The following is a 19,707-nucleotide window of genomic DNA, read 5'->3' as shown; positions in this document are numbered from 1 at the left end:
CCTACAGATAATATTCTGAGCCATATCCTGTGAGCTGTCTTACAGATACTGAAACCCCCACCAGATTGAAGAAGTTTGGCTGCGTTGGGTCTTCGTTGCTGCATACGGGCTTTCTCTAGTTGTGGCTCGCGGGGGCTACTCTTCATTGCGGTGCTCAGGCTTCTCATTGCAGTGGCTTCTCTTGTTGCGGAGCACGGGCTCTAGGGTGCATGGCCTTCAGTAGTTGCGGTGCATGGGCTCAGTAGTTGTGACACATGGGCTTAGTTGCTCTGCGGCATGTGGGATCTCCCCAGATCAGGGATTGAACCTGTGTCCCCTGCATTGGCAGGAGGATTCTTAACCACTGCACCACCAGGGAAGTCCATGGGTGGACTCCTTGACGGACCCTGAGAGTCCACTTTTGGCTGAAGGCTTTTCCACACCGTTCTTAAGCCTTCTTCACAGAATAAATACGCTGATGGACAGTGACATGGGGCCGATGCCTGAAGGCTTTTCTGCATTCGCCACACGTGCAAGGCTTTCCCCAGAGTGACTACTCAGAAGACCCAATTGTTGGGAGCTTTGGTACCCATGGGGCTTCTCTCCGGTGTGAACTCTGCAGTGAACAGAGGTTAGTGTGATATACACGACAGCTCTTCCACACTTGTGTGTACATGGCCCACCTGGGATGTGAACTCTGGTGTGTAATGAGGTGTGACCCGTCTCTGAAATCTGTCCTGTATTCTTTACGTTCTATACAGCTTCTCTCTAGTGTGGACTGTTTGACCAACAATAACAGTGGCCTCCTGGGGACTTCCCTGGCGGTCCAGTGGTTAAGACTTCGCCTTCCAATACAGGCGGTGCAGGTTTGATCCCTGGTCGGGGAGCTAAGATTCCACATGCCTCACTGCCAAAAAAAACAACATAAAACAGAAGCAATATTGTAACACATTCGATAAAGACTTTAAAAATGGTCCAAGTCAAAAAAATCTTTAAAAAAACAAACAGACAGTAACAGTGGCCTCCTGAGAAAAGGCCTCTCTGCACTCCTTACAGATGTATTCCTTCCCATTCTGTATGCTCATTGATGGGAAGAAAGGGCCTCACATCTCAGAAAGTTCTTCCATGCTTGTGACGCCCATGGAGCTTTCTCTATCATGAAGCACTGATGAGCTTGAGCGGTGATTCTGATCCTTTCTTCACACCCTCCACACTCAGACTTCTCCCCGCGTGGTGTAAGCTGGGGACTAGGGCTACGATTCTGCCACATTGCTCACGTTGTTGGGCCTTCTCTCCACAGGGGACGGTCACAGCACTAGACTCGAAGAATTCCCCATACTCGCTGCGAGTGTGGGGTTTCCCTCTGGTGTGAGCGCCCTTATGTATGAGAACGTGTGTCTGTTTCTCAGCGCTTTCTCACACACCTTACACCTACGACATTCTTTGCCAGTGGAAGTCCTCCGGGCTGCAGGAACAGGTGAGAGCAAACCTTTCTCCAGTGAGGATTCTCTGCCAGGCGGCAAGTTGTGACTTCCTGGTGGATCCCTACTGCACGCACTATACCTGCAGGATCCTTTCTTCTAAGACCTTTTGTGGTTTCTTGGGATCCACGAGTTTCTACAAAATTAGATCTCTGGAGCCTAGCCTTTGGGAGTCCTCACAGTGCCTTCCCTCCATACTTCATGTCCTCAGAAAGGCCCTGCCTTATAGAGTTGATTCCTGGTTCTGCTCTCACCATCTGACAAATAACACATGACTTGATCTGCATCCTGAGCAAAAATTAACCTGAGAAGAACAGAATAATCAAGTGCAACAAAGAGAGAATGACAGCATCCAGCACTTACGTTCACAACCCTGAACAGTAAGGACCGGGAAGGGACCAAAACAGAAACCTCCAAGAGCCAGCAGACAAAGAGTGTGCTGGTGCTACGTGGAGGATCAAAGGGAGGGAACAGAAGACAGGACAAAACACTGGAGAAGAAACAGGGATGTAGGGCCCCAGCCGGAAAGGGGTGAGAAAACAAAGCAGCAGGTAAAGGGGAACGGCTGAGGGCCGAAGGTCTTTGGCGTCTTCACCACACACAGACTGACCAGGCGTTGGGCCACTGTCCCCTCTGTGCAGGCGGCTCACCCAGATGTGGGGAATGCACGGCGAGGTGTTAATGTGGAGGTGTCCATCAGATTCTCACATAGTGACTTAGGGACCAAGCGAAGACGAGGACTCATCTGAATCAGCACTCCACCTCGGATTCTTCAACGTTATAAATGGCACAAGGGAAGGAGCTGTAACAAGGCGGGGGGGGGGGGCGCTAGCAGACTTCCCCCCATCACCTGTGAGTGAGTCTTCTGTCCTCATGTGCCTGCAGTTGTGGTACCCAGGATGCTTCCCTTGTTCCAGGAGGATGATCAGATTAGGTTGGAAAAGTGAAATTCTGTTCATAGCACCAAAAACAGGAAAGGGGAGATAATAGACCAAAACCAGCCTTAGCCCTTCTGTCAGTGGGAACCAGATATGGCTGGAGACACAACTGGAGAGCTTGCTGGGAAGCACAGACAGGCAGGACGACCATCTCAGGACAGAAGTAAAACTCCCACAGGCAGGGCCTTCAATACACAGGCAGATGACCCAGGTGCCAGGGAGGTGAGGGTAGACTCAGAGCACAGGAAAGCTGCCCATTTCCAATGAGGAAAACATCAGAACTGAATATTAAGGAGAAGCAGAAATAGCCCATTTTTCTTCAAAAGGGACCATACAGCTTGCAAGGAGTCAGAAACTAAAACTAACTAAATGGAAACCTTCAGACCACATCACTAACACATGGGTGGCAGCAATGACTTGGTTAGCAAGGAATGAACTGAGATCACATTCCCCAAATTCCCCATCACATCCTAATGGAGATTCCTCTCGGAGGGGTCAACGCCTGTCCCCATGGGTGAAGGGTATGGTCACAGCCTCACTCATCCTCAAAGATGATCCTGAAGCACGTGATTTCTACCTCATCAGGAGAATAATCCCTGAGGGGCACGGACAGATTCAGCAGGGTAAGGGGGAGGCTTTGAGTCTTGTGTTTATGTCTGATGAGCCAGAAGAGCTCTCCAACAAGAGGCCGGGGGTCAAGTCTAGGGAAACTCTTCAGCAGGGAAGGGCGTGGTCATGTCTGTGTGGTCAGCAAATGTCTGAGCAAAGGAAGTGCAAGAGGAAAATTCTACTTTCCTCCTCTACTCTCAATACTTCTAGTCACCAAGTGCATGTGGGGGAGGGGGCGTGGGGGGGATTGGGTGGAGTAGGGTGTTCCTACACCAAGCAGTTCTCACCCCACAATTTACTTCATTTCAGACACTCTCTACCTGGAGTGTCGGACCCCACAGGTCAAGGGCTCGGTCCCAGAAGACCGCCCCCACTTCTGACAACAATCTCAAGTCCAGGTTGTCTGTCATCTGGTTGTCTGACTGACCAGCTTTAAACCAGAGGTTCCCACAACCCCCTCTCAGGTTGGGTTAATTTGCTAGAGTGGTTCTCAGAACTCAGGAAAGTGTACTCACTCCGGCCAGTTTATGACAAGGATATTAAAGGATACGAGTAAACAGCCAGATGAAGAGCGCTTCTGCCCTTTGTGGACCTAGGCTGTGCCACCCTCCTGGCATGTGGGCACATTCTTTTTTTTTTTTTAATATATTTATTTATTTATTTTTGGCTGCCTTGGATCTTTGTTCCTTGGACTTTCTCTAGTTGCGGCGAGCGGGGGCTACTCTTCGACGGGTTTCTCATTGCAGTGGCTTCTCTTGTTGCAGAACATGGGCTCTAGGTGCATGGGCTTCAGTAGTTGTGGCACGCAGGCTCAGTAGTTGTGGCTCGCAGGCTCGAGAGTGCAGGCTCAGTAGTTGTGGCACACGGGCTTAGTTGCTCCGCGGCATGTGGGGGTCTTCCCAGACCAGGGCGTGAACCTGTGTCCCCTGCACTGGCAGGCGGATTCTTAACCACTGTGCCACCAGGGAAGCCCTGGGTGCATTCTTGTTCACCAGCCCCGAAGAGCTCATCAAATCTCATTGTCCAAGAGTTTTTTAATAGAGGCTAAAATCCAGCACCACCCCCTTCCCAGAGGTCGGAAGGTGGGACTGAAAATTCCAGTCCTCCAATCACTTGGTCTTTCTGGTGTCCAGCCCCATCCTGAGGCCATCTAGGGCCCCACCCTAAGTCACCTCATTAGCATAAACTCCAGTGTGCTCAAAAGGGGCTCCTTATGGCTAACAAAAGACACTGCTATCATTCAGGGAATTCCAGGGGTTTTGGGAACTCTGTGCCAGGAAATGGGGACAAATACCAAATATATTTATTATACCACAGGAAGGAATGCAAACCTTGTTTGAGTGGCAAGGCAAGGTCTTGGGAAAGAAGCAAACGGAAGCAGGCTTACCAGACCCAAGTGCTAGGGCTGAAGTGGCCATGACCAGAGGGTGGATACTTTGAGGTCACAACTGGCAGAAGCTAGAGCAAAAGTTTGAATTTGGACCAAAAAAAAAAAAAAAAAAGGCAGTCCCCCTGCTTTCTGCCCTGACCAACTCCCATGACCAGGGAGGGACCACACACACAAGGCAGGAATATTTACAAAAGGAGGAGTGTGCACAGCCCTGCAGTTCTGAACCTGCACCCAAATCCACTTCAGAAACCAGACTCTAAGGATAATAATGCATCCCACCTCTCTCAAGTGGGAGAGTAAGCCAGCTAGGCTTCACTTTAAGAATTTTAAAATCTACCCATACGTACCCTAACGTTTTTTTTTTTTTTTTTTGGCTGCACTGGGTCTTAGTTGCGGCACACGGGATCTTTAGTTGAGACATGTGGGAATCTAGTTCCCTGACCAGGGATTGAACCTGGACCCCCTGCATTGGGAGCGTGGCATCTTAACCACTGGACCACCAGGGAAGTCCACCCTAACCATCTTAACTTGGGCTGCTAAACAAGTAAACAAAAGTATCATAAATGATAAATCTCCATTGGCCAAAAAGATACGGCATATCTATTGTACATAGTGAAATACCACGCACTGCAAAGTAGATCTATATAGAAAGACTTGGAGAAGTCTTCATGATGCAGGAAGTTGCTGTAAGTGGAACAAAGTTCAGCTTGATCCTTTTTAAAACATATATTCATACATAAAATCTGGACAAATCTATTCTAAACTCTTGAAGGAAAGAATTGAGAGAGGTATTCGCTTTCCACATTTTTTTAACATAAAGAACCTGTATTACTTTCATAATCAAAAAAAGTTTTCTTTCAAAAATTTTTATTATGGTAAAATATAAACATAAAGTGTATTCATTTTTTAAACAATAGCAGAGATTGATTTGTCACTCATGTTACATGAGGGCTGTAATTGGCTATGGCTTTGCTCCAACGCATCCAGGCCAAAAGAACAATCCCAAACAAGACTTTCTCATGGCTGAACCCAACCAGCAATCACTCTTTTTAAAAAGGTTGTGGCAAAATGTGTGTAACATAAAATATATCACTTTAATAATTTTTAAGTGTACAGTTCCGTGGTGTTAGGTACATGCACCCTGCTAGGGAACCATCACCACCATCTATCTCTTGTAGAACTTGCTTCATCTTCCCAAACTGAAACTCCATACTCATTAAACTTAACTCCTCATCCCTCTTTCCTCCTAGGCCCTGGCAACCACCGTTCTACTTTCTGTCTCTAAGAACTTGATTCCTCTAGGTACCTCATATAAGTGGAATCAAACAGGATTTGTCCTTTTGTGATTGCCTTATTTCATGAGCATAATGTCCTCAGAGTTCATCCATGTTGTAGCATGTGGCAGACTTTCCTTCATCTTAAGCCCAAGTAACATTCCATTGTGTGTGTATATATATAGAGTATATATATATATACTCACAGTGTATATATATATATACACACAGCCACAATGTGATATCTATATATCTATATCTATATATCACAATATACATATATCGATATATACCACACTGTTTATCCAGTCATCCACTGAATATCTGGGTTGCTTCCACCTTTTGGCCATTGTGAATAATGCTGCTATGAATATGGGTGTGTAAATATCTACTGAAGTTTTCAGTTCTTTTGGGTATATACCAAGAAGTGGAATTGCTGGATCATATGGTAGTTCTATCTTTAATTTTTTAGAGGAACTGCCATAACATTTTTCATAGCAGCTGCACCAGCAATGCACAAGGTTCCAATTTCTCCATAGCCTCACCAACACTTGTTATTTTCTGTTTTTTTCATAACTAGCCATCCTAATGGATGTTAAGCGGTATCTCATTGTGGTTTTGATTTGCATTCCCCTAATGATTAGTGATGTTGACCTTCTTTTCATGTGCTTATTAGTTATTTGCGTAACTTCTTTTAGAGAAATGTCTATTCAAGTCCTTTGCCCATTTTTTAATGGAGTTTTTGCTGTTGTTGAATTGTAGGAGTACTTTATATGTTCTGGATATCTTTCAATTTTTAAAAACTTTCTTAGAGGGCTTCCCTGGTGGCACAGTGGTTGAGAGTCCGCCTGCCGATGCAGGGGACACGGGTTCGTGCCCCGGTCCGGGAAGATCCCACATGCCGCGGAGCAGCTGGGCCTGTGAGCCATGGCCGCTGAGCCTGCGCGTCCAGAGCCTGCTCCGCAGTGGGAGAGGCCACAACAGTGAGAGGCCCGCGTACCGCAAAACAAAACAAAACAAAAAACTTTCTTAGAAAGCTTTTTGCCTGGAAAAATTTTAAGATTCACGAAAGTAGAAAGAGTAAACTGCAGCCATAAACATTCTGCCATTCTTGTTTCACCTGCTAGATCTTGATGACCCAGAATATCTCAAAAATATTTCATACAGTTGGATCAGGATCTTGGAGATTTTTTTTTTTGTGTGTGTGTTACGCAGGCCTCTCACTGTTGTGGCCTCTTCCGTTGTGAAGCACAGGCTCCGGACGCGCAGGCTCAGGGGCCACGGCTCACGGGCCCAGCCGCTCTGCGGCATGTGGGATCTTCCTGGACCGGGTCACGAACCCATGTCCCCTGCATCGGCAGGCGGACTCTCAACCACTGCACCACCAGGGAAGCCCAGATCTGAAGATTTTTTAGCTCTTTATTTTGACATAGTGATAGATCTACAGGATATTAGATCTTTGTATCTGGAGTTAAAACAGCACACAGGCTGAATGCAAAAGGTGAGTACTTTATAAGCAAAGGCATGCAGGAGAGCTGGTGTCTCTGAGCTCATCCCAGCCCTTCCCAAAAACCACTTATTTCACAAACCAGAATGGGAAACTATAGGAGAGAGACTTTGTAGCCAGGAAGAATGACAAGGTCCATCACTTCATAATATTACAGTTATTCTGGTTTCACAGAAAACATCCTTGGGAAAATATTTCTATACAGGGTAGGCTGTGGAAATCACACTTCTACCAAAAATGAACTGTAACCATTAATGGGACAGATTTTTTAAAAAGTTTCCAATGTGATCAGAGTCACCTACTAACACCATTCTCTTCTTTCCTACTAACAGAGACACATTGTATTCAGGGTGACAAAGTGCTCAGCTAAAAAGACCATGTCTCGCAGCCTTTTCTGCACCAGGGCTGGTTCCAGGATACAGTTCTGGCCAATGACATGGAAACAGGAGTCGCTGGACAGAGCTTGCAGAAAGCTCTGTAAAGCCTTTGAAGTGTGATACTTTGTTAGAAATGCAGAATCCTAGGGTAAATGCCAGCTCTTCACCTGAAAACGATCTACTTATGTGGCAGGAAGAAAAACCCATGTGCTGGTCAGTATAGGTGTGGATAAGGAGACCCTGACATGTATGGTCTTTGATGTAACTTGGAAGACTGCAATGCAGACATTCTTATCCAAACAGGTTTTAACAGGCTACCACCTAGCTTGCGGACCCCACTTATTAAGATCAAAGCCCCTTTTTTGAATTCTGTGATATAGTTTGATTTTCCACATACTTTCTTAGAGGGAAAAGATGTGTGACCAACTTGCAGAAATAGTCTTGTTGGCTTGCCAGATATATTTCTTGTTGTAAATCTGCATGCTGGTTAACTATAACAGCTTGGAAGTTACATAAATGTCCAACAATAGGGAATCAGTTAAGAACAAAATTCATTATAGAACATATGTAGAAGACGATGCAGGCATTAAAAAACATGACGTAAAAGAGCAGATACTGCCATGGGAAAATGTTCACAATTGAGGACATTTTAAAAATCAGGTTATAAAACAGATGTACTAAATGATTCCAGCTATGTTTAAAAATATATATACTCAGGGAAAAAAAAAACCTGGCAGAACCTTACTAAACATGGGATTATGTCTCAGGGTGCAATTGGAGATGACTTGTGTTATTTTGTAATTTTGTAAATTTACGTCTCTATTTTTCTGTATTTTCCACATTTTCTGTCATGAACAATAATTGCTACTATAATTGGAAAATGAGAAGCAATGAGTTTTTAAAAAATTATCACTCAGATTACCTTAGGCAAGTTAATCAACCTCTCTGTACCAGTTTCTTCACCTATAAAATAGGGATAAAAGCACCTCCCCCTTAAGGTTACTAAGACAGGTAAACCCTCAGAACAGGCCCAGGCAGGTGGGAGTTGCTCAGTGAAGGTCAGCTATTAGCACGGAAATGAAAATAGCATAGTTTTGCAAACATGGGTGTGAGCCTAAGGGGCCAGGTTTATCTCACCTGTGGTGACCCCACTTGCCAAGCCAGCCTGAGAGGCCAGCACGCTTTTCCCTCCTGTCACAATGTGAACAACAGGTAACAAAGACAGAAAAGGAAACTTAGAGCTGAGTTTACAAACTCACAAGTCTTGTGAGTTTTGAACTGGCAAAACTGGCACCAGGTAGGAAAGGTAAACATGAGAGAAGCAGCTGGAATCGGACAAAATAGTGGGGGGCTATGGCTCCCTGGAGAGGGGGGACTCCCCAGAAGTACTTCAATTCAACTTATTTATTTAATTTTTAAATTCAGATATAATTGATTTACAATGTTGTGTTATAATTCAACTTATTTTAAAACCCTGCACTGGCCTAACAGCCCACACCTACCCTGGAGCTGCCCTAATTTGTGCATTATTCACAAAAAAGAACAATTTAAAGTGGTCTGAACTTTACAGGTTTTTGCACAGGACACGCCAGTCAATGCTCCAGTTTCTTCAGGGTGTTTACAACTGGGTTTCAAATATTTTTCAGCCTTTGAGTGAGCTGTTGTTAAAGCAGACAGCAAATGAACAGTTTTCATCCTCACGTAACATCAGTGGCCACAGCAACAACAGAAACCAATTGCATGACCAACCTGTGGGGAAAAAGGATTCCTGGGTTGCACAGTTCAGGGGACCAGGAAGCAAGTTAGTCTGACTGGTTCCAGTGAGAAAGAATGACTGGGGAGGGAATTTAGAGTAGGAACTGATACTGGAGAAATGTGATCTGTCCTAGAATTCTATGGACTATATGATTTATTGTTGCAATGGGAATACTTCTTACTTCAGACAGTGAAAGAGAATGCTATTAATAATCGCACCGGGCCATTGAGTCTTAACTGGAATTGCCTCAAGCAAATTGGGACATACGGCCACCTACTAAAATGAAAGTTGTCCCTAAGGTCTAGGGTAAATTCCAGCTCTTCACCTGAAAATTATCTATTTATGTGGCAGGAAGAAATCTCTTCAAACTGAGGCAGGAGGTAAATGGGCCCCAGGCTGAACAGCTGGAGACTGACCCTATGGACAGATACTCCAAGATGAAGAAGAGGAGGGGCTAAGCCCTGCCCAGGGCTGGGCACATATTTCTCATTCTCAAGGTCAAGGAGACCTTCCTGACTACACATGCACAGAAAGGCTCCTTGAAGGTCAAAAAGGGAGGGGGCGCCACCGCATAGTAGGTGATGTCAAGCTACCCATAGGCCTCTTCACTGGAATCCACCTTGGCTAAGAGGTGTGTGCGCACACATGGGAGGACCCTTAGATAAATCAAATACGGACTCAGAACCAGGCAAAGCAAGATGAATGGCCAAAGGAAATCTGTAAGAAATGCCCCATATAAGTGATTCAAACTACTACGAGGGCGTGACTCTCTGAGCCCACCTGTGTGTCGATCCACACGTACTCTTTTTCCTCCGAATAAACACTTTACTTGTTTCACTACTTTCCGTCTTTGTGGGAATTCATTTCTGCAAAGCCGAAGGGCCAGAGCCTTGTCACTGGTCACTGGTTTAGTGAGTAGGATTCAGCGCTCTCACTGCCGTGGCCTGACTTCAGTCTCTGGCTGGGAACTGAAATCCTGCTTCAAGCCGCTTCAGGCTGAGGCCACCTGAGATCAAAACGACTGTGTCCTAAGTAAATAATTCAGAAGACCTATTTCAAGGGCTGACTACACAAGAGTTTGGGGTCTTCCTCTCTGGACATCCTGGACGAAACAAAAGGCAGCAGAGACGAGCTGATCTCTGACTCTTAGCCCCCTGGTCCCTCCTGAGATTCCTGATAACATACCAGCCTGGGAAGGGGAGGGGGATCTGAGCAGAAGCTATACATGGACTCAGCAGGGTCAGGGGCCATCCCACCAGCCACCCTCTGCTCCCCTTTCCTCACTAGACACCAGGGGTTATGGGTCAGCCACTGGCTCAAAAGCCACTGGTGCATCAGTGACAGAAGAGGTTATGATTGTAGGCCTAAAGACGTGAATGGCTGGGATCAGCTGAGACTTAAATTTGATGTGTGTTCTACTTAACAAGAATCCTCCAGATGTGACAGATGGAAAATGGCATTCCATTACATCCCCATGTTCTGTTCGATAATTATCTTATTCAGCCCTTTTCCTTTTTTTAAAAAATAAATTTATTTATTTATTATTTTTGGCTGCGTTGGGTCTTTGTTGCTGCGCATGGGCTTTCTCTAGCGAAGACCGGGGGCTACTCTTCCTTGTGGTGCGTGGGCTTCTCATTGCGGTGTCTTCTCTTGTTGCAGAGCATGGGCTCCAGGTGCATGGGCTTCAGTAGTTGTGGTGCACGGGCTTAGTTGCTCCGCGGCACGTGGGATCTTCCCCAACCAGGGCTCGAACCCATGTCCCCTGCATTGGCAGGCAGATTCTTAACTACTGCACCGCCAGGGAAGTCCTAAGACTATTGTTAAGGAGTCTTTCAAGACTCCTGGACTTCAGAGATTGTTACTACATCTTGGGAAAGTGACCTTTAACTTTTAAAGTCTCTAATTCTGATTGGTTACTAATAATTTGTAGTCCTAGTAGCACTATTTAAATATATTAGCAACCTCTTCTACTCATAAGACCATGAAGGCAAAAATGAATAAAAACAATGACTTTATTGGATTTAGTTTTTAAACAGAAGTCTAATCAGTTTAAGTTTAATGTTTAGGTTAACCTTATCAGCAATAAAGCTCCAACTGTTTAAATGTCTGGTGGTTGAAGTCATCCTTTTGCCTTTAGGAAACCTGTGGAGAGGCAGGACCAAGCTGTCTCGATCGTCGTCGGGAGCGCATCAGTCCTGCACTAGGGCCAGGGCCCGATTCCTCAGCAACCAGGAGAGCCTAGAACAGGTGTGGGCTCTTGGTCCTCCAAGCAGCCAGGGAAGGTCTTCATTTCAAAGGACAAAAGAGCCATTCCTGTTGAGAGAACTTTCCAGTCCTCTTCCCATTCCCCTGGATGAGAATTACCTATGGCTTCACCAAGAGGACACAGGTGAGGAGGAGGGTTGGAGGTCTCAGCACCATCACCCAGACACCTTTTCTCAGTCCAATGTCAGAACAGGGGCCACTGGATTCAGAGTAGGTGCTTATTTGAACATGAAGGTTCTGAGAATTTGGGGGTTCTAGATCCAAGTCCCGTTCTCTACTCTGCTTCCATTTCCAAAGGAAGATGAAGATGCACATTCTAAGTAGAGCACATGGGACTTCCCTGGTGGTGCAGTGGTTAAGAATCCGCCTGCCAATGCAGGGGACACAGGTTCAAGCCCTGGTCTGGGAAGATCCCATATGCTGCGGAGCAACTAAGCCTGTGTGCCACAACTACTGAGCCTGCGCTCTAGAGCCCACGAGCCACAACTACTGAGCCCACGTGCCACAACTACTGCAGCCTGCGTGCCTGGAGCCTGTGCTCCAGAACAAAGAGAAGCCACCGCAATGGGAAGCCCGTGCACCACAACAGAGTAGCCTCCACTCGTTGCAACTAGAGAAAGCCCGTGCACAGCAAGGAAGACCCAACACAGCCAAAAAATAAATTTATTAAAAAAAAAAATAGAGCACATAAAAACTGTAAATGCTATACTCTGCTCATTTAGAAATCCTAAGTCCATTGGGCCCTGATGAAGGTGGAAAGATAACCATCTTGAGCCTTCCTTCACAGGAACCTTGAACCAGAATGAGACCAGAGAGAAAAAGGCTGGATAATCACTGGCAATAGTAAAATCAACCAGGAAGAGCCTATATTCTTAACAATGGAATTCACAAGCCTTTGGAATTACTTATGAGTAATTATCAGTACAAGTTGAAGGCAGGGCAGGTCGGTGGCCCCAAGGCCTTCCTGCACTTACCCATGTGACTCTGGTTCTTTGTCCAGCCCAGATACACAGGTCTCCCCTTTTTCCAAATGGCTTAGCACCTCAGGTTTATAAACTGAAAATCCTATTTATGGGCAAGGAAAAGGGTCAGCATTTCAAGAAATCAGGGTATCAGGGCAACTCTGCTGGGGGCCCCAGTTAAGCTGTCCTCCTCTTGGTCCCCGCCCCTTGGCTCCTTCCCTCAGGCTCTAGATACTCATTTCCTTCCTTCTTTCCTTTCTCCCCAGGACTAGCTGAAGACTTCCCAGGTTTCTGCTTTCTTGCAGTCCACTCTCACCTAAAAAAGCTTCTAAGATAAAGGTTTTCTGCTGGTCACTACGGAAATACAGACAATGGGCAGGTAAAGCCTCACAATGGGCAGGTAAAGCCTCGTCTATACGGTTGACCCTTGAACACGGGGTTAGGGGTGCCAATCCTCTGAGTTGTCAAAAATCCACCTATAACTTTACAGTGGGGCTGCCATACCCACGGTTCCGCATCTGTGTATTCAATCAACTAAGGACAGAGTAGTACTGCAGGACATATTTAGGGAAAGAATCGGTTTGTAAGTGGACCTGTTCAAACCCATGTTGTTCAAGGGTCCACTGTATTTCCGGTTTTCCTTTTTAGATACTATCCTGGGAATCTCTTTTCACCCCACTTTCATATCAAGGACAAAGTTCAACTCTATCCATTCTTTACTTTTTCCAACACTTGGGGTAGGGGACCCCTTTTCTTTTTTTTTTTCTTTTTGGCTGTGTTGGGTCTTTGTTGCTATGCGCGGGCTTTCTCTAGTTGCGGTGAGCGGGGACTACTCTTCGTTGCGGTGCGCAGGCTTCTCATTGCAGTGGCTTCTCTTGTTGCCGAGCAGGGGCTCTAGGCACGCGGGCTTCAGTAGTTGTGGCACACAGGCTTAGTTGCTCCGTGGCATGTGGGATCTTCCTGGACCAGGGCTCGAACCTGTGTCCCCTGCATTGGCAGGCAGATTCTTAACCACTGTGCCACCAGGGAAGCCCGGGGACTCCTTTTCTACGAAGTATGAGGGGCTGGCAAAGGAGTCCTCCACCTTAATGTCCCCCCAGTTTAATCTAATTAAATCATTCTGTTACATGATTACAGTGACAAAAGGAACTAAGGACTCATTTCTTTTTTCTTTTTTTTTTGGCTGCACCATGTAGCATGCAGGACCTTAGTTTCTTAGTTCCCGGACCAGGGATCCCTTGCCTCCTGCAGTGGAAGCACTGAGTCCTAACCAGTGGACCGCCAGGGAATTCCCAAGGCTTATTTCTTATATTTGGGGAAGTCGGAGAAATACGCTGTCTCTGGGGTCAGAATATTCTGAGGCCTGGAAAGCAGTGTGGTCCTGGTGAGCACATCTTTTTTGTGTGTCTGGGATGACATGAAAGACAATAGCAGTGGGCAGCCACCCTAGAAACCTACCAGTTGGTCCCAGGCCTGGGATCCTGCTTATAGAGAACTCCAGGTATGAGAAAGGCAGTAACTGAGAATGCTGAAAAACTGCCCACTTTTAACAGATAAGAATCGGGCAACATGAGTCTATGAGTAGAAATATCTTTCCTCAGGGCCCAGGAGCACCTCTAGGCTCTCTCTCTGTCCATGGGAGGGGTGGGGGGGTGGGGGTGGGGGGATCAGGAACTGCACTGCTCCACCCAGCAGCACACCCACCAGAAGAGTGCCATACCAATGAGGGACAGAGGCAAATTCCAAGCCTTTTGCCTGACATAAAAATAAATAATGCAGGGACTTCCCTGGTGGTCCAGTGGTTAAGACTTCGCCTTCCAATGCAGAACCCTCAGGGTTCGATCCCTGGTTGGGGAGCTAAGATCCCACATGCCTCGTGGCCAAAAAATCAAAACATAAAAAAAGAAGCAATATTGTAACAAATTCAATAAAGATGTTAAAAATGGTCCACATCAAAAATAAATAATGCAAAGAAAAAATAAATACTGACTAAAAAAACAAATACTAAAAAACCCATAAACAAAACCAAAAACAAATACAAACAAAGAAATTAGAAACTTGAGCTCAGGGGACTTCCCTGGCGATCCTGGGGTTAGGACTCAGCGCTTACAGAGTTTAGGCACAGGTTCGATCCCTGGTCGGGAAACTAAGATCCCGCAAGTTACGTACATATGCGGCCAAAAAAAAAAGAAACTTGAACTCACAGGTCTACTTGGACAAATTCGGGAAGCTCTCCAGTCCCTGAAACGTTTCACAACACACGAGACGGGGAGTGCAGAGGAAGACCCAGTTAGAAACAAAGTGCAGTTAAGCCTTCCAGTCAGACCGACTGTGGGTCGCGGGAAAGCCCTTACTCAGTGCGATAACGGTTCCATAATTCTTTAGCATTCCGTCCGCGTAGAGAGCCTTCCGAGGAGGGTCCAGGCGCTTCCACTCTTCGTATCTAAAGCCCACGTCCACATCCTCCAAGGTCACCGGCTCTTGGAACTGAAGGTTTGTCCACGATGGCCCGGGGTCATCCTATCACCTGCTTCGCCAAGAGACGTGGGGGATGGACGGGCCTGAGAAAAGGCGGTCGGGGGGCACCGAGGGGGGCAGAGCCCCGACGACCCCAAGCGCGGGGCGATGCACGGCCGGCGTCGACCCCCGCCAGGGGCTTAGGACCCGCACCCACTGTCACCTCGGGCGCTGGCGGCATGGCAAGTTGAGGTCACAGGGAGCACAGGTGGATAGAGTGCAGCTAGTCTGCCCTCCACAGCACGATTTCGACCGAATCCCTTCTAGCGGCAAAACGACGAGCCACCAGCGGACCTGGAGTCTGAAGGAGCCACAGACCCCGCCCCCAGCCGACTTCCGGTCCTCTCTAGGCTGTGCGGAGGACCCTGCGTCTCTGTGGGCGGCTCCCTGGGACGCCTGGGTACCCCGGGACAGGGCTTTTACCGTAAACATGCGACCCGGGATTAGGATGCGCGGGGACGCTGCTTCGAGGCTTAGCCTAATCACTCTTCAGATTTTATGTGAGTCATCTTTCAAGATACTTTTACCCACTGTATTTCCCATTGGACATCTAAAAATTAATAATAAATAGAAAAAAAAAGCAATGGTACTCCTAATATACGGAAATAACGAGTTAACATTTTAGTGAATTTTACTCTGATGATTTTCTACACATAGTTTGATATTTTTGTCATCTCCAGTTTTTCCACCATATTCTTTCACGGAAGCACTCCCCTCCCCACCTCCGTACTGTGGTGCGCATTGTAATAGTCCATTAACTGGATTATCATCCTTTATTTACTCGTTCGATGTCAAATCACCTGGATTGTGCCTGGGAATACCGGCCTTCCTTAGAATGGAGGCGCGGAGTTGTGTCTTTGCCTATCCTCTGGGAAGTGGTGAAGCCCGCCCTTGTGTTTTCTCTCCAAACAGCTCTTGAGGATGGTGCTGGTTCATTACACAACCCCACTCTAATCAAAGGAGGACCTTCATATGATCTCGCTTTCCAGAGGAGTTTAACTTTTTAGAACAATTTGTTAGTTTTTGGCCTATGGACTCTTCGAGTTTTGAATTTGAGTGGTGTTGGCTGCTAGAAAGCTTATAGCAAATCTTTCCGGTCAAGGATATATGACTTTAGCATGTGTATTTTTTTGTATTGCTAACCCTACTCTTTTTTTTGTTGTTGTTGTTGTTTTTTGCTAACCCTACTCTTGGCCCCCTCGCACTTTGCTATCTTTGTTTTCCATCCCTTTGCCTTATATTTCTTGTTTGTTTTAAATGTATTTTATCTTGTTCTTTGGTTTAGGCCTCTGTAAGCCATCTTAAATCCTTTTTTGAAACAAGGTGGTGTATAAAATTATAAATAAAATTGCTCAACAATTTCCCTACTGTTGAAATAAACTGTCCTAATATTTAGCTCTTTGAAATTTTGTCACAGATGAGCATTTTTGACCATAAAGTGCTTTTTTTATTTAGATTTTTTTTAAAGCCAAAGTCCTAGAAAATACTGGATCAAGAGAAAGGATATTCAATGAGTATTTCTTGAGGCTTGTGGATGCTGTGGAATACAGAGATGATGGGGGTGGGAGGGACAGCTAACATATTGAGGGTTTACTCCATGCCAGGTACTTGCTAAACCCTTCACGTGAGTCTACTCTCAAAATTCTTTTTTTTTTTTTTTTTTTTTAATTAAAAAAATGTATTGTTGGCTGCATTGGGTCTTCGTTGATGCGCACGGGCTTTTTTTTTTTTTTTTCTTTCTTTCTAGTTGCGGCGAGCGGGGGCCACTCTTCTTTGCCGTGCGGGGGCTTCTCATTGCAGTGGCTTCTCTTGTTGCAGAGCACAGGCTCTAGGCCGCGGCCTTCAGTAGTGGCACACGGGCTCAGTAGTTGTGGCGCGCGGGCTTAGTTGCTCCGCGGCACATGGGATCTTCCCAGACCAGAGATGGAACCCGTGTCCCCTGCATTAGCCGGCGGATTTCTAACCACTGCAGCACCAGGGAAGGCCCCGTGCATTCTTATAAAAGTTAAATAACCATAAAAAACAGGGCCCAGTGAAAGAGTTCCCAGTAACAAGGGCTGTCAGAGATCGGGGAAGGACAACACTGTGAGATGAAGGTAGTTGGCTGCCAAGGAGGCATGTACCCTAGGGACACATCTGAGAGGAGAAAGGACTATTTGCAGTTGTTTATGTTTAATTTTCAATTAATTAAAATTTTAAATTTACAAACAAATTTTCTTAAGTTTAACTTACTTAACTTTAATGTTCTGTTTAGAAATCTTGTATTTTTTGTATAAAAATAAGAGCAATAACTTGTTCCTTGATTAATGTTCAGTTAGCCCATGGGTTTGACATATTAGATTTGCTTGAAACATTACTCATGCCATTTAAAAAGTTAGTTAATTAAATTCTCTTAAATATTTAAACTACATTTACAAATTTAATATACTTGCTTTTTTTCAAGCACTTCAAATGCCTCATAGACAGATTTACAAGTCAAACAAGAAAAAAATCTTAAGCATGTAAATAACTCTCCTAAACCTAATAATTCAAGCTTCTAAATGTGGCATATCAAGTTGTCTTCAAGATATCCATACCATTTACAAATGTAATCAAATTATCTTATACTTTTCAAGCTTCAAATCACAAGTCTAGAATAAATTACACAATTCAGTTTGAAATCACAAGATTAGGGTGGGGGGCGGAGGGATAGACTGCGAGTTTGGGATTGACATGTACACATTGCTATATTTAAAATAGATAATTATGGGCTTCCCTGGTGGCGCAGTGGTTGAGAGTCCGCCTGCCGATGCAGGGGACACGGGTTCGTGCCCCGGTCCGGGAAGATCCCACATGCCGCGGAGCGGCTGGGCCCATGAGCCATGGCCGCTGGGCCTGCGCATCCGGAGCCTGTGCTCCGCAACGGGAGAGGCCACAACAGTGAGAGCCCCGCGTACTGCAAAAAAAATAAAAAATAAAATAAAATAGGTAACTAAAAATAAAATAAAATAGATAACTAATAAAAAATAAAAAATAAAATAAAATAGATAAAAATAAAATAAAATAGATAACTAATAACTAAAATAAAATAGATAACTAATACTAATAACTGTATAGCACAGGGAACTCTGCTCAATATTCTGTTATAACTTAAATGGAAAAAGAATTTGAAAAAGAATAGATACATGTATATGTATAATTGAATCACTTTGTTGTACACCTGAAACTAACACAATCTTGTTAATCAACTATATTCCAATATAAAATAAAAATTAAAAAAAAAGATGGGGCTTCTCTGGTGGCACAGTGGTTAAGAATCTGGCTGTCAATGCAGGGGACACGGGTTCGAGCCCTGGTCTGGGAAGATCCCACATGCAGCGGAGCAGCTAAGCCTGTGAGTCACAACTACTGAGCCCACGCACCACAGCTACTGAGCCCATGCGCCACAACTACTGAAGACCGTGCACCTAGAACCAGTGCTCCGCAACAAGAGAAACCACTTCAATGAGAAGCCCACACACCGCAGCAAAGAGTAGCCCCTGCTCGCCACAAATAGAGAAAGCCCACGCACAACAACGAATACCCAATGCAGCCAAAAACAACAAAAAAAAAGACAGCCAGGACATGGAAGCAACCTAAGTGTCCATCAACAGATGAATGGATAAAGAAGATGTGGCACGTATATGCAATGGAATATTACTCAGCCATAAAAAGGAACAAAACTGAGTTATTTGTAGTGAGGTAGATGGACCTAGAGACTGTCATACAGAGTGAAGTAAGTCAGAAAGAGAAAAGCAAATACTGTATGCTAACACATATATATGGAATCTAAAAAAAAGAAAAAGAAAAAGAAAATGGTGAGAAGAACCTAGGGACAAGACGGAATAAAGATGCAGACCTACTAAAGAATGGGCTTGAGGATACAGGGAGGGGGAACTGTAACCTGGGACAAAGTGAGAGAGTGGCATGGACATATATACACTACCAAATGTAAAATAGATAGCTAGTGGGAAGCAGCCACATAACACAGGGAGATCAGCTCGGTGCTTTGTGACCACCTACAGGGGTAGGATAGGGAGGGTGGGAGGGAGACGCAAGAGGGAGGGGATATGGGGATATATGTATACATATAGCTGAGTCACTGTGTTATACAACAGAAACTAACACAGCATTGTAAAGCAATTATACTCCAATAAAGATGTTAAAAAAAAAAGTCAGGGACTTCCCTGGTGGTACAGTGGTTAAGACTCTGCACTCCCAATGCAGGGGGTGCGGGTTCGATCCCTGGTCAGGGAACTAGATCCCACATGCCACAACTAAAAGATCCTGCATGCTGCAACTAAGACCCGGCGCAGCCAAATAAATAAATAAATATTAAAAAAAAAAAGTCAGGATTTTGACAAGCAAAAAAAAAAAAAAGAAAAAGAAATCACAAGATTAATTTGTCAGATTCTCTAATATGTCAAATTGTCTTAAAAATTATAGACACATTAAAAAACAGACACACCGGGCTTCCCTGGTGGCGCAGTGGTTGAGAGTCTGCCTGCTGATGCAGGGGACACGGGTTCGTGCCCCGGTCTGGGAAGATCCCACATGCAGCGGAGCGGCTGGGCCCGTGAGCCAATGGCCGCTGAGCCTGTGCGTCCGGAGCCTGTGCTCTGCAACGGGAGAGG

The 19,707-nt window shown here is 45.4% G+C and overlaps 1 protein-coding gene across 2 annotated transcripts in view; it reads left to right on the top strand.

Annotated features, from left to right (window-relative positions):
* The window catches only part of LOC114907655 (gametogenetin-binding protein 1-like), a 79,396-nt gene that overhangs the window by 32,590 nt on the left and 27,099 nt on the right, over positions 1–19,707 (top strand). Inside the window, exons 1-2 of one of the 2 annotated variants that reach the window (XM_029243397.1) lie at positions 11,280–11,700; positions 12,805–12,917. The exons of the other annotated variant lie outside the window; for it this stretch is intronic. The gene's annotated coding sequence lies outside the window, so the exon portion shown is untranslated. Of the gene's footprint in view, positions 1–11,279; positions 11,701–12,804; positions 12,918–19,707 lie in introns of those variants that run through there. 2 annotated transcript variants of the gene reach the window in all.

The sequence above is a fragment of the Monodon monoceros genome, unplaced genomic scaffold (genome assembly GCF_005190385.1).
Source record: "Monodon monoceros isolate NGI ecotype Baffin Bay Population unplaced genomic scaffold, NGI_Narwhal_1 Super_Scaffold_3, whole genome shotgun sequence".
Classification (NCBI taxonomy): Eukaryota; Metazoa; Chordata; class Mammalia; order Artiodactyla; family Monodontidae; genus Monodon; species Monodon monoceros.
This window is presented reverse-complemented; position numbering and strand designations above follow the sequence as displayed.